Genomic DNA, 14,452 nt, shown 5'->3' with positions numbered 1-14,452 from the left:
ATAGTGGATAATACATTGAAATCTTTGGCTCAGTTTGCTGTAACATACCAAAATGGTCCATCTAGTCTGCCCAGCAAGCTTCCAAAGGTAGTCACTGCTGTTCTGTGCAGGTTACCCCCATGTTTCTCTTTAGGGTAGTAACTGCTGCTCCGTGCTGGTTAAGCTTTTTTATTTATTCCTATCCTCTAGCCTTTTAGGGATCCACAGTGTTTATCCCATGCCCCTTTGAAATCCTTCACACTTTTAGTCTTCACCACTTCCTCTGGAAGGGCATTCCAGGCATCCACCACCCTCTCAGTGAAGAAATATTTCCTGACATTGGTTCTAAGTCTTATTCCCTGGAGTTTCAAATTGTGACCCCTAATTCTACTAAATTTTTTCCAATGGAAAAGATTTGTTGACGACCATGGATCATTAAAACCTTTCAAGTATCTGAAGGTCTGTATCATATCACCCCTGCTCCTCCTCTCCTCCAGGGTATATACATTCAGGTTCTTCAACCTCTCCTCATAAGACATTCAATGGAGACCACCCACCACTGGCCCTTTTCTGGACCACCTCCATCCTGTCTCTCCTTTGAGATACGGTCTCCAGAACTGAACACAGAACTCCAGGTGAGGCCTCACCAAGGACCTATATAAGGGGATTATCACTTCCCTTTTCCTACTAGATATTCCTCTCTCTATGCAGCCCAGCATTCTTCTGGCTTTGGCTATTGCTGTGCCACACTGCTTCATCGACTTCAGGTCGTTAGACACTATCACCCCAAGGTCTCTCTCCTGCTCCATGCACTTCAGTCCTTCAGCCTCCAACACATATAGCTCTCTTGGATTACCACACCCCAGATGCATGACTCTGCACTTCTTGGCATTGAATCCCAGCTGCCATATCTTCAACCACTCTTCCTTAAATCCCATCTCATTCTCTGTACTCCTTGCGGCATGTCCACTCTGTTGCATATCTTAGTATCATCCGCAAATAGACAAACTTTACCTTCTATCCCTTCCGCAATGTCGCTCACGAAGATGTTGAACAGAACTGATCCCAACACCAATCCCTGTGGTACTCCACTTAACACCATTCTCTCTTCAGAGTAGGTTCCATTTACCATCACCCGTTGCCTTCTATCCGTCAACCAGTTTGTGGTGATCAAAAAAGCAAACAGCATGTTAAGAATTATTAAGAAGGGAATGGCAAATAAATTGATGGATGTCATGCTTCTGTATTGCTCCATGGTGAGACCACATCCTGAATACTGTGTGCATTTCTGGTTACCGCACTAGAGAAAATGCAGAGGTAGGTGACCAAAATGATAAGTGGTATGGAACGGCTTCCCTATGAGGTAAGGCTAAGGAAGTTAGGGCTGTTCAGTTTGGAGAAGAGATGACTGAGGGGGGATATGATAGAGGTCTACAAAAACATGAAAGGACTTTAAAAAGTTAATGTAAATCAGTTATTTACTCTCTTAGATAATAGAAGAGGGCACTCCGGGCCTCATTTTCTAAAGTATTGCAGGCCTGCGATACTTTAGGTAATGAGGGGTGGGGGCCAAAATGAGGGACAGGCCTGCGCTAGCCAGCTGCGATCGCTGCCGTTTTCGTACCCAATAGCGCCACCATAGAAGGTGCAGCTATTGGGTGCAAACTCTGACGCGAAAAGGGCCTTACCTATTCATCGTCCGTGGCGTCTCATGGAGTCTGCCCCAGTGACACCCCGACTCCTCCTCTTCCAGGGCCGACTCTGCCCCCATTTTGGTATCGCACGAGATAAGGGACTTTTCGCGTGCAATCCATCTGGAAAATGAGGCCCTCCATGAATGAAGTTAGCAAGTAGCTCATTTAAAATTAATTGAAAATTTTTATTTCACTTAGAGCATAGTTAAGCTCTGGAATTCATTGCCAAAGGATGTAGTTACAGCAGTTAGTGTAACTGGGTTTAAAAAAGGTTTGGATAAGTTCCTAGAGGAAAAATCTATAAACTGGTATTAATTAATAAGCAATAGTAGCTTGAGATTTATTTAATTTTTGTGTACTTGCCAGGTACTTGTGACTTGGATTAGGGAGAAATCATTTGTGAAATACTTGATGTCTTTAAGCAATAAATTAACTGATGCCTCACCAGACAATAGCATAACCTGGGAGTTTTGAGTTCAGTCCTGATTAGGATGATGGGGTTGGGATGTGCTATAGAAGCAGTGCTCTTAGATAAGGGTAAAATTCTCATTATGTATATCTTCAGCAAAATAAATAGTGTTTATTGACATATACATAAAAATAAAAATCATAACGATTTTAAAAAATGTGGTTCTGATGGAAAATTGCAGATCTTATTGCATTGGGTGGGGAGCTATTCTTTTTCTGAATACTGGATCATGTTTGCACAATGACAATATACTTGGGATCTGAGATAATGAGCAAAGCACAAAGAGCTATGAAGGGACATTGTCATTTGGAATCCATTGCCTGCATGGAACAGATTTGTTGGAGATAAATTTATTGATATGGACTGTCTATAATAATTTTAGGATAGTTGATAAGTAAACTAAAATGCTTCCTCTTTTTTGTCGAAAAAGGGAGGGCTACAGTACTTTATGGGTTTTGCTTTTCAAAGCCATTCCCATACATAAAACCTGGTTTATTGGTCTTTCAAAATGCACCAGGGCTTTGTGCGTATATAAAATGTGTAACCTGGTTACATGCACACTTTTAAGCAAACTGCAGACAGGCATTATGGGAAGCAGTTGGAATTTAAACACATACTTTTAAAAACAATGACCTAACTTATGCCCTTGAAAGAGGAGGTGTTAATGTTATTTGAGTTAATTGGCTTGTACTTGTATAGATTATGTGAGAATTGTCAGAACAAACTTATGCAAATAGCTTTGAAAATGCTTGCTAAAGTCTGCAGGTACAAGTTAAAAGCAGACTTCAGCCCTATCCACATAATTATAAAATTACTCTTTAAAATGAAGGCTGGTAGCTTTGACATGACCATCAGGCACCTAGGGGCCGATGCAATACAGTGCGTTCAGCCGAGTGCACTGTTTAACCCACTGTCAGATGTGGGTTAAATAGCGCTAATCCACCCCCTAATGCAATAGGGGGATTAGCGCCTATTTAACACGCGTCCAAAGTGGAGTGAATGAGTTAGCATGTGAATGAGGCTATTACTCATTCACTCCAAATGCAAAGAAATAAATGTGCGTCTCAGACGCCCATTTATCGCTCAGCTATTAATGCCTGCCTGGAGCAGGCGTTAATAGCTGAACACACTGAAAAAAAGTACAGAAAAGCAGAAAAACTTAACCTGTTTTTTTCTCTACTGTATTATATTTATATTTTTACTGCCAGCTTTAACCTCTCTTTCCAGCTGATTAAGCTTCCAAGTTCATACCCCTTGTTTGAATGTAACTTTGCCTCTTCCACTTCATTTGCTTATTTATTCTAGTTGTCACTCCAGTTACTACCCTGTTCGATGTAAACCGATCCGATATGGTTTACCATGAAGGTCGATGTAGAAAAGTGTTAAATAAATAAATAAACAAATAAACTGCTTTTCTGTACATTTTTAAAAGTAAATAAAAAGAAAAAAAAATATCTGCTGACCACCTTGAAGACCGATGCCGATAAACTCTGCGTCAGTGTTCATAACCAGCAGACCGCCGGTAACCGCGGTGTCGCGTTAGCAAGGAGTTGCTAAGGTCGCGCTAGTGCCTCCTTGCTAGTGCAACCCCCTAATTTGCATATTGCATGGAGACCTCCTTGCGGGCGCCATACGTGCATTAAGAAAGGGGGTGCTGAAAAGTCAGCGCCTGCTTTCCGCGAATAATATTGCATCAGCCCCATAGCATGCACTTGTGTTATGCTGGGTGTAGTGGTCTGTGATTAAGACTGTTGGGTTTGAAAGGAGGGGGATAATGATTACATCTTTTATAGAGGATGGCTTCTTGTGGTATTGCCAGTTCTGTACAATTTGTGAACTTTCCAATGAAAATAAATTTGAAACTGTTATAATCTCCATGAGAGAACAGAACATGTTTGTTTAAACCTGTACAGTTACTCTAATGCTAACCTTCTCAACTGGTTACAGTTTAGTTGGAATATTTCAATAAGATATTTGGTCACATGAGAAAGGAAGAGAAACATACAATGATGATTATCATGAATTATTACCCATTAATTATTTTTTAAATTAATGTGAGAATTAATTAGAATATTGCATTTATTCCTGAGTCATTGTTATTCACTGTTCCCCAGCAAGATCATAGTTTGTTAAAATACTAGCTTTTGCTAGCAATGAAATATTTTGGAAATTGTAGGAGGAGTAGGAGTATTTTAGTTTAAAAAAAACAAAGTTGCATGTTCACACTTTTTAATTATGTTTAATTGTATAACAAACACGTACCCACATTTGTTTATAATTTGCATCAGAAACTGTGACTCAGATATTGTATTGACTTTTGCCTGACATATAATATGGCGGCTTTTCAGGTATTTATACTTGAATGATTTCCTGTGCCTAATACTGAAGATTTTTACTTCTAGCCTGGTGCATTTCTCCTCCTCCTCTGTGGTAGAATGTATTTCTACAGGGGCTAAGGTATCTTCGGCCTTGTGTATACTAACCACTCTCTTGTCTAACTCAGCCATTCTAGCAACAGACATTGGTGAGCAGCCAGACCACAGTTCTTTCAAGAACTCAATACATGGGCACCCCAAGTCTGGTCACGAAGTGTCACCATTATGTCAAGGCTTGGGCTCTTCCTCTGCAGCATTCTGGTTGATTTGAGGAACAGAAGCTGAGCTCATGACTCCAACTTAGTGCTGTGCACTGCCAAACATGAGATCTATCACTCGTGCTTTGTCGGACACACAAGATAGAATTTCCCTTTTTAAACAGATTGATTTCCTCAATCATTCCTCCTCACCCTATTGCATGTCTAAAACTGCTGCCTCAAAAGAACCCTTTCAAGTCTAAAACTGAATTATGAGGGGCCTGTGTCCTAAGCATTTTCCCATAGTCAAAAGAATGGCAAAGCCCCCTTCGTTTATCAATCCCAGTGTTACCTTTTGATGCTGAGTAATTATAATGCATGTTTCCCCCCCTCTTTCTGTTCCTCAGATACCTCCAATGCCTGGAATTAAAGAAATGATGTAATGCAGGGTTAGGGAACTCTGTTCCTGGATTGTCACCAATCAGTCTGGTTTTCACGCTATCCACAGTGAATGTGCATATAATGGAGACAGTGCATGCAAATATACCTCATACATATTCATTGTGGATATCCAGAAAACCAGACCTGTTTATGGCATCCCAGGAATAGAGAGCTGCTACCCCTAATGCAATGGGTGTGAATATTTTATTTTTCCATAGATGGAGACTGCAGTTCTATCACATTGGCAAATGATTTGGCAAGCAGTGCATCAAAAGTATTACACTGTATTTCTGCTGTTGGACTATATGATATGTATGCCACTCTTTCTCCCAGTTCTATATTTAATCAGTATCTGATTGCTTTAAATCTAATGCATATTTCATGCAAAAACAGAGCTCATTGTTTAATACAAATTTATGAAAGTACATAATGGAATAATAAAGTCTTACCTAAATTGCAGCATGAACTTCAAACAATTTCATCTGAGTAGTTGACAATACAAGCAAAATAGTAGGACACAACAAATCATCGGCCTGCTGGTAGGAGTTAGCTAGTCAATAAGATTCTACTTAAATTGAGATTTTTAGGAAATTTCATTTCCTATGTCTGGCCACAGCCACAATGTAGGTAGGGACCTGAAATGCAATATTCATTTTAGAAAATTGCTTAGAAATTACATTACATAAATGTTAATTGTTACACTTGCACTTCATTTTGCATGGTTTTCTGAAACTCGGACAGTTACTGCTATTCCAGCATCCTTCTGTCAGCAGCTTAATATCTCCACCTGAGAAGGTTTGTGATATTGTCCCAGTAGAACTGATGGCTTTGCTGCTACATAGGCCAGACAATAGGAGTATTAGTCCATAGAGGCTGAATCTGTCACTTTTGTAACATGCCCAGCTTCCTGATGATGCTTGTGGGATTTTGCTCTGAGACCAATCAAAATGCTGTCACTACCCATTAGAGTAGACATTCTCAACCATTTTCAAAAGGGAAAACTTTGACCCTCTCAAAAATAGCATCGGAATAAAAAAATTGGCACATTTATGACCTTGGATGTGGGTGAGAGGAAAAAAGCATACATTTTGTTGTTCTATCTGTCATTATCTGAAAACAAGCAACCTCATATTTGGGTCGTGTGATCTGAATTGTGTGCATTGTCATTGTAATGCCTGGAGAGCTTTCTAGAAAAAAAACGAGTGAATTTGCTTGGAAAAAATGATCTAATAAAACAATGACCAATCAGCATTTAGTTTAATAATTAGCAAAGATAGAAAATGATAAATAATCTTCAGATAGAGAGGAGGTGAGACTGTGTTGCTCTGTTATTAGTGGAGCATGAGTATTACAGGCATGTAACTTCACTTTCTTTAAGGCCATGCAGATTCAGTTGAGGCATATATGCTAATAACTAGGTAAGGGCTATCTTCAAATAAAGTAGTAGACAACTGCTATACCATGAGGCAACACAAACTAATAATAAGCCTGTTTGACTCAGAAACCTATTTTGTTTTCTTCATCTTTTATTTTTAATGAAAATTAAACTCTAAACATGTGACAAAAGACTTTTTTTTCACTCAACGCATAATTAAGCCCTGGAATTCATTGCCAGAGGATGTGGTGAAAGGTTCTAGTGTGGCTGCATTTAAAAACTGTTTGGACAACCGTTTTCCTGGAAGAAAAGTCTAAGGTAGAGTTGCAGAAATCCACTACTTATTCTTGGAATAAGCAGCTTGGAATCTATCAACCCCTTGTGATCCTACCAGATGCTTATGACCTGACTTGGCCACTGTTGGAAACAGGGTACTGGGTTTGATGGACCTTTGGTCTGACCCAGTATGGTAAGTCTGATGTTCTTATGTAAGAAAAGAACCTAACACTGGGAACCAACAGAAAAATAATTTTACTTCCTGCTCATTCTGTTTCATTGTAAACCGGTTTGATATGCATTTTATGCAGGAAAATCGGTATAAAAAAACTTAAAATAAATAAATAAATAAATAATAAATCAACTCTCAGATCCAGAGGCATTATTAACAATATTACCTGGTGAATATATAGACTGAACTCCATGTTGTAGACTTTCAGATCTCTTCTAATGAGATTTATTATCAACTGACATACTGAAATACTTTTAAAAGAATTAATCCACAAAGGTGTAATCATGAGAAATGCACTATACTAGTCATAGATGGTGAGGTTTCCCATGGGTGCCTCAGGTCTGTTTGTGCAAAGTGAAACAAAGTGGGAAAAATATTGGAAGGACTGACCTTTTCCTATTTCCATTTGTTTCTCCAATCAAAATAGAATCATGTCATGGTGGGACTACAACAGTAGAAAAACAACATAAGACATGAGGATTTTAAAACTTTTTTGAAAACTTAGGACATCTAAACTATCACACTTCAGGATAATGAGAGAAAGCAAACACATGAAAGTATTCTCAAACACAAAAGTTTTATAACATTGAAAAAATCATAAAGAGATACAGAAATCAAAAAAAGACACATATGCTCTTGAAAGGTCTTTTACTACTTCATCTTTTGACTGCTTCTATTGATCCAATAAATGATTCAGCCTTGGAAGATTCCAGTTTTCTCCATTGCCGAGAAGATTATGAGAACTCCTCTTGCTTCTGTCATCATCCAGGAATTACCAGTACATTCTATGATATGATTTCCGTGTGCACTATAAATTGTGGATGTGTATATTGAGTAAAACTGGGGTTAGTTCTTGCACTATATTTCATTACTGAGTAAAGATAAAGAACGTATGGTTAAATTGAAGCGTTAGGGCGTGGAAGTTATATACTTGCCATATTAGAGCTGATGTGTTTGCCTGTGTGTGCCTAGTAACTTTGCGGGACATGAAAGCTGACAGATGTATGCATTGTTTTTCCATATCCATGCACAGTTAGGAACATGCACATGTGCATAACCTGGAAAGTAGGCTCCTAAGCTCTGAGTAGAGCTTATTGTACATCCTCAGGAAATTAGTCCCGCATTGTGTCTTACTTGTTGAATAAAAGGGTTATGAGTGAACACAGATCTAAAGTCTTTTTCTTTAATGACATGGAAGCTGCAGAAGCCCATATGAAAGACCAGTATTGAAGGCAGTATTTTGAGCCTTTGTATCAGAGAATTACCTTGGACATCTATTAATCTCTAAAAGGTGTCATTGTAAACTAGTAAGGATTGTCTAAGCTTCTAAAGGAAATGTGAACATTTGTATGAGTTTTATTGCTGAAATGCTTTTAGTTACTTGAATGCATGCCTGACATCTTAATTGTTTTTTTGCCAGAAGGTATTATTGTGGAACAATGATTTTGAATCTTTTGATAAGCCATTAGTCAAATATTTAGCAAATTATGAAACTAAATTATAGTTTCTGACTAAGCTTATGACATGATCCAGCTTCTCATCTCCTTAGTATAGAGGAGATAAATAAAAAATATTGCTTCAGGGTTCTACTCAATAATTTCTTAGGGGGGGGGGGGGGGGTAAAGATATTTTCCTTCAAAGGAACAGCTTTTCTATGCTATTATCATCCTGTGTTGATTGCAAAGCAGTTCAAACTACCTTTTTGTTTTTACTTTCTTTTTTGCTAGTTTTTGCCAAGGATATCATTTTAAACAGAAATAATTCAACTGTGAAAATGTGATAAATAAAAAGGAGGTATATTTTAACAAATTACTAATAGTCTATACCAGGTCTTCAGAACCTGTGAGCTGGGACCACACATGGAGTGACAAAATCTTCAGCTGGGGAGACAAGTGCCTCAAAAGGCAGCCCTCTTCAGGTATGAGCAGCAGCAGCATTATTACAGGTTAGTCAGAATGTGCTCACAGTGCCTGCAGTGGTACTGCCCTTACATGAATTTCTAGAGTAAGAAGCCCTGCATGAGGAGGGATCACCGTCACTGCAGGGCCTGAGAGCTTGTACTAGTCCACAGATCCTCTACTGACTTTTTCATTAGTAATGCTGTTGCCCCTTGCAAATCACCATTGGACTTAGGACTAGCCAAGAGGGGAGTGATGAACATACATGAGCTGGTGGAGATTGTACCGCTCCTTTTTCCTATCCCATCACTGAACCTACCCAAAAAACCTCCTATCTCTTCCTATCAGTTGTCATCCAGCTTTGGCCCAAGGCCCAAAGGAAAATGTTACTGGTGACCCTGGACAGAGGATGTTTGGAGGAGGGGCTATTTGAAGGGTGTGGTAAGAGAGGCAGGAGAGATTTGTGGGTTGGATAATGTGGAGAGTGATTGGTTGTGGAGGGTAAGGGGGAATAACAGAAGATTAATTGTGTGGTGTGAGAGGTGATCAGCTGGGGAGAATGGTTGGAGGGGAGGCTGGGAGGTGAAAGGGGAATGGGATGAGAGGAGAAATGGGGGATTGAGGAAAGGTGGGATTCACAGAGGATCAGTCAGAGGTAATAAGAAGGACTGGGGAGGGGAGGTGACAGAAGCAGAGACTGAGAGAGGAGGCAAAATGGAGGGGAGATCCACTGGAAGAGGTGGAGGTTGAAAAATGGGATCAGTTGGTGTGTGGGGAGAGTGAGGAGTGATTGTGGAAAGAGGACTTTGCCCCTTCTAATTTGTTTTGGTTGTCTTTTGTGGTCATGTGAATTTTCCAGTGCTAAAATGAGGTCACAGTTCCTAAACATTTGGGAGCCCTCATTTACACAGTCCTCAAGAAAAAGAAGAGGGTCTGAATTGCATGGAAATTTTAATAATGTCACAAGAAGGCTTAAGATTTTGTATTTATGCTTGCTGAACAAACTTTTGAGACATTTAAATTCCCAGTGAACCATGACCAACCCTAATAGTAGACGTATGCCTATTATCTTGAGCAAAATATTGTGGTTGCTGTTTTAGCAAACACTGTTGTATGTGATACCTTTTTATTAGGCTAACTTAATACATCTGTGACTTGAAGGGAGAATAATGTTTGAAAGGTAGTCGCAGATGTATTAAGTTAGTCCAGTTAAAGATATCACCTTCAATATGTTTGACCTTTATTTCTGTTATCTCAAGAAAAAAAAAATACTTTTTAATGGATAAGCACTATTGGTAGTTGGTTAAAAAAAATAAATTGTAATCCTTTTATATACAGCAGAACATTTACATGGAAACTGGAGCCAAAAATAAAATTATCACCCTAGCTTGATGGACTCTCTACCAGGGTACTATCAAGCTAGGGAGAGAAAGCATTGCAGAAATCTCATCTTTGTGAGACTTTCCTCACTCCAAATGTCGTCAAATCTTCACTGAGGCATACTATGCTGTTCGTACGTCTCACTCTGCATGTAAAACTGGTCCCAAGCCCCTACATTACCACTAAAACCTTGAGTTCCTAGCTGGCCCCCCTATAGCTGGGGTGTGTGACACCCCAGAGGTTCTCTCTCTCACAGTTTGTAGTGTGTTTTCTGCAGTATGTATGAAGGAATTCAGGTTGCATGGTTGGTTCTGTTGCGTTCTGAGTACCACAGATACATTATGGAAATGCAGTGCCAAGTGTTTACCCTTTTCTTCCTCGACAAAAGTTGCATATTTAAGTTTATCTACTAAAAGACTCCCATATTAAGTTGTGAGCTATTAGATATTCTGTCTGGTAGGTACTTTGTCTGCAGTGCTTGAATATTTTTTTTATTGGGATAATCATTAAGACTGTCATTTTTATTCCACTTTGAGATAATTTAGATTGAAGACGTGGGTAGACACATCACTTTAAGAGCTTTTGACTTGCATAAAATGTTAATGGAAGTATAGGAAACAAATGAGTGCACTTAGGAAATTTTCAGTGTGAATTTCAGATGGAAATAAATACTTCAGTGTCTTATACTTCAATGACTTGTGAGCTCTAGAAGCTAATATGAAATCATCTTATTTTGATAATAGGAAAACCTTATTTTTTTTCCTTTGTCCATCTCTGGTTAAAAAAAAAAAAAAAGTAGAAAAAGTAATTTGTCTTAATTTAGCAAAGCTTCCTGGGGTTTTATAGAGTGTTTATTATGTTAATGGATGGGAAGATATCATCAATGTTAAATATAATTTTAGCATAGAGTGAATGTTAAGGAATGTCTATATATTTTATTTGAATACAGTAAATATATAGACCCTCTTCCCCCTTTGCACAGAGAATTATGGAAGAAATAGACCAAATTACAGACTACAAATAGTAGATTTATTTAGAGAACAGTTGTCATAGCCATGAACTTGGTTTTATAATGACTTACCTGGGTAAACTGAAAATCGCATCCCTACCCCAATCCAACCAAAACTACGTGTGGGATTCCATAGTACATGTGTTTTTGGCATGATTGAGCTAAGGCATTCCTGGGGTCATGTGTGGGGCAGATTTGGAAAGCATTGGAAGTAGATAGGATTTTCAAATGCAAACACAGGGCCATGGCCAAAATGTGAGGAAGACTGTCGCTTACCTGGGGTACTATGTCACCTCCAGACTGGTAGTAAAGGTATGTCCTGTGCAATCAACTACTTTTAGCACTCTGTCATCATATTGGAACCACCCCCCACCTACCTCCACCCAAGCCATCTGGGGCACTATTGCATCCAGTGATGATGCTGGATTGATTTTCAACAAAAATCCCACAGTAAAAGCTTGAGTGATTACACAATTTTCTCGTACCTTGTTAATATCTTTTTTTTTTTTTTAATTTATTGCAATTCATTTTAACAATCAAATAATCTTGACTGAACAAAAAAATATAACAATCAATTTACAAAATATTAAACCAAAATGTTAAATGACAAATTAGTCAACTCATATTCTTACTCATAATTGGTTATATATATAAAGTCCTCAATACATGGAGAGATCCAATTACTCAAGAGAGCTTCTTCATAACATTTTAACTTTAAAGAAATTGTAGTTGGACTTACAACATGTTTATAGAATTTCTCAGCTTATTGAGGTAAAGATGCATCTGGATTAACTGTATCTATACTGGGAGACATTCTATACAAGATGAATTTCAACAATTGGGATGGAACATAAAATATATAATTAACTTCATGATACCAGATGTAACATTTACATGGAAATTTTAACTTAAATTTTGCTCCCATATTTAGTATTTGTGACTTCATAAGCAGAAATTGTTTCCTTCTCTCCTGTGTTTGTTGTTTTTTTTTTTTTTTGCAACATCAGGGAAAATTTGTACCTTCATCTGAAGGAACATCTTTCATCTTTCTAAAATACATTTTCATCACTAGGTCCCTATCTGAATCCAACAAGGAGAAAACAATTAATGTTGCAGGTTGTGCAGAGCTTGTATCCAATGAGTCCAGAATCTCCGAAACATTTAGAGGAGAGAGTAGTTGATATTGTTGACCCTCACTTGATTTAATTTTAAGGGTAAATATGCAATAAAACTGCTTCGACCAAGTGTATCACTCGTAACAATTCACACACAAACACTGGTATGATTTATAGAAGGATCCAAAGAATATATATATGCTTAGCTATAAACCAGACCTCATACACTTTAACAAGAGCTCACACTGCTCTTGGTGTTAATTACCACATATATTGGAAAACTTATGTGTATTGTGGTTATAATCATTGGTCATTGGTTTTAAGCTTACTTGCATTGCATTTTTCATTGTTTTCTCATTTTTCTCCTTTTGTATTTTTTTATTTTTTTGGATTCTTTTTAGAGAAAATATAAAATACTATGGGAAGTACTTATCTTGAATAACGCTTGTTATTTCTGTTTACAGCTGAATGTTATAAACTCTGTACCGGAACGCTGGAGTATAGCAAACAACCATGCTCGACGCGGCTCGCGTTTCTTGTTTTGCTTCTTCAGGGGCCGTATTGAGTTGTCTGAAAATACAAACACTGGATTAAAGATTACATTTTTGAAATTCAATAAAAAAATTTCAAAAATGTAATCTTTAATCCAATGTTTGTATATTCAGACAACTCAATACGGCCCCTGAAGAAGCAAAACAAGAAACGCGAGCCGCGTCGGGCATGGTTGTTTGCTATACTCCGGCGTTCCGGTACAGAGTTTATAACATTCAGCTGTAAACAGAAATAACAAGTGTTATTCAAGATAAGTACTTCCCATAGTATTTTATATTTTCTCTAAAAAGAATCCAAAAAAATAAAAAAATACAAAAGGAGAAAAATGAGAAAACAATGAAAAATGCAATGCAAGTAAGCTTAAAACCAATGACCAATGATTATAACCACAATACACATAAGTTTTCCAATATATGTGGTAATTAACACCAAGAGCAGTGTGAGCTCTTGTTAAAGTGTATGAGGTCTGGTTTATAGCTATACATATATATATTCTTTGGATCCTTCTATAAATCATACCAGTGTTTGTGTGTTAATTTTAAGGGTGGCACATAGTAAATTTGTGTCAATGGTGGCATTATCTGATTTGTAAATTTCAATATTTCATCTGCATATTTCACCCACATATCTCTAGCTGAGATTAGTGGCACCCTTGGGAAATTTATCAGTCGCAAAGTCTTCCCACGTGCCTGATTTTCCAAATTCTCTAATCTTTTCTCTAATGTTCGATTTTCTTTTATTACATTTAGGTACTGATCTTTTAAGTTCTCAATATTTTGTTGTACCAACTCCATGACTCGCTCTTTTTTAATATTTTCCTCTTGAAGCATTTTAACTTGTTTATCCAAGCTCTCCATTTTACTTATAAGAGGATTTATCTGGAGGAAGATATTCTAATTTAAAACTACTAAAGTCTCCCAAATTGTTTCAAGTGTTATCACTGTGGGTCTCACCATCACTATGATTTTTCTTCGTTGATCCACTTCTGGATTCCCAACGGCTAGACCCTTCAATGCCAGCTTGTTTCCTCCAGCTGAGATCCTCCCAGAGTCTCCAACAGCTTCGGGTTCCACCGCGGCTTCTGCTGTTACCTCTGCGCCTGCTCTTCTGGGGCTGGTAACATCATCTGTTTGCATCGGTGTCGACTCCCGATGAGCCTCCCTGATCTCCGCGGGATTTTCTGGTGGCATTCTAAGTACCAGGGACATTGATGTTTCAAAATCCTGGAGAGGGTCTGCTGTTTCAAGGCTCTCCTGACCCTTCTGCAGAAGTCCTCCCAGCTTAGTAAGTCCAAACACCTCATGGGCGTCCATCGGGATTCCGGGGGGGGGGGGGGGGGGCTGTCTCCGTAGATTCCCGCTCCCTAGCCTTTCTGGGCCGAATATGGCATTGTTTGAAGAGGAAAAAGAACTCCAACCGCAATAGGTAAGAGACGATGCTTTCTGTGGTTCGGCTACATC

At 38.4% G+C, this 14,452-nt stretch overlaps 1 protein-coding gene across 1 annotated transcript in view; it reads left to right on the top strand.

Annotated features, from left to right (window-relative positions):
* The window catches only part of CADM2 (cell adhesion molecule 2), a 1,264,184-nt gene that overhangs the window by 123,474 nt on the left and 1,126,258 nt on the right, over nt 1-14,452 (top strand). The window lies entirely within an intron of this gene.

Source organism: Rhinatrema bivittatum, chromosome 15 (genome assembly GCF_901001135.1).
Source record: "Rhinatrema bivittatum chromosome 15, aRhiBiv1.1, whole genome shotgun sequence".
Lineage (NCBI taxonomy): Eukaryota > Metazoa > Chordata > Amphibia > Gymnophiona > Rhinatrematidae > Rhinatrema > Rhinatrema bivittatum.
This window is presented reverse-complemented; position numbering and strand designations above follow the sequence as displayed.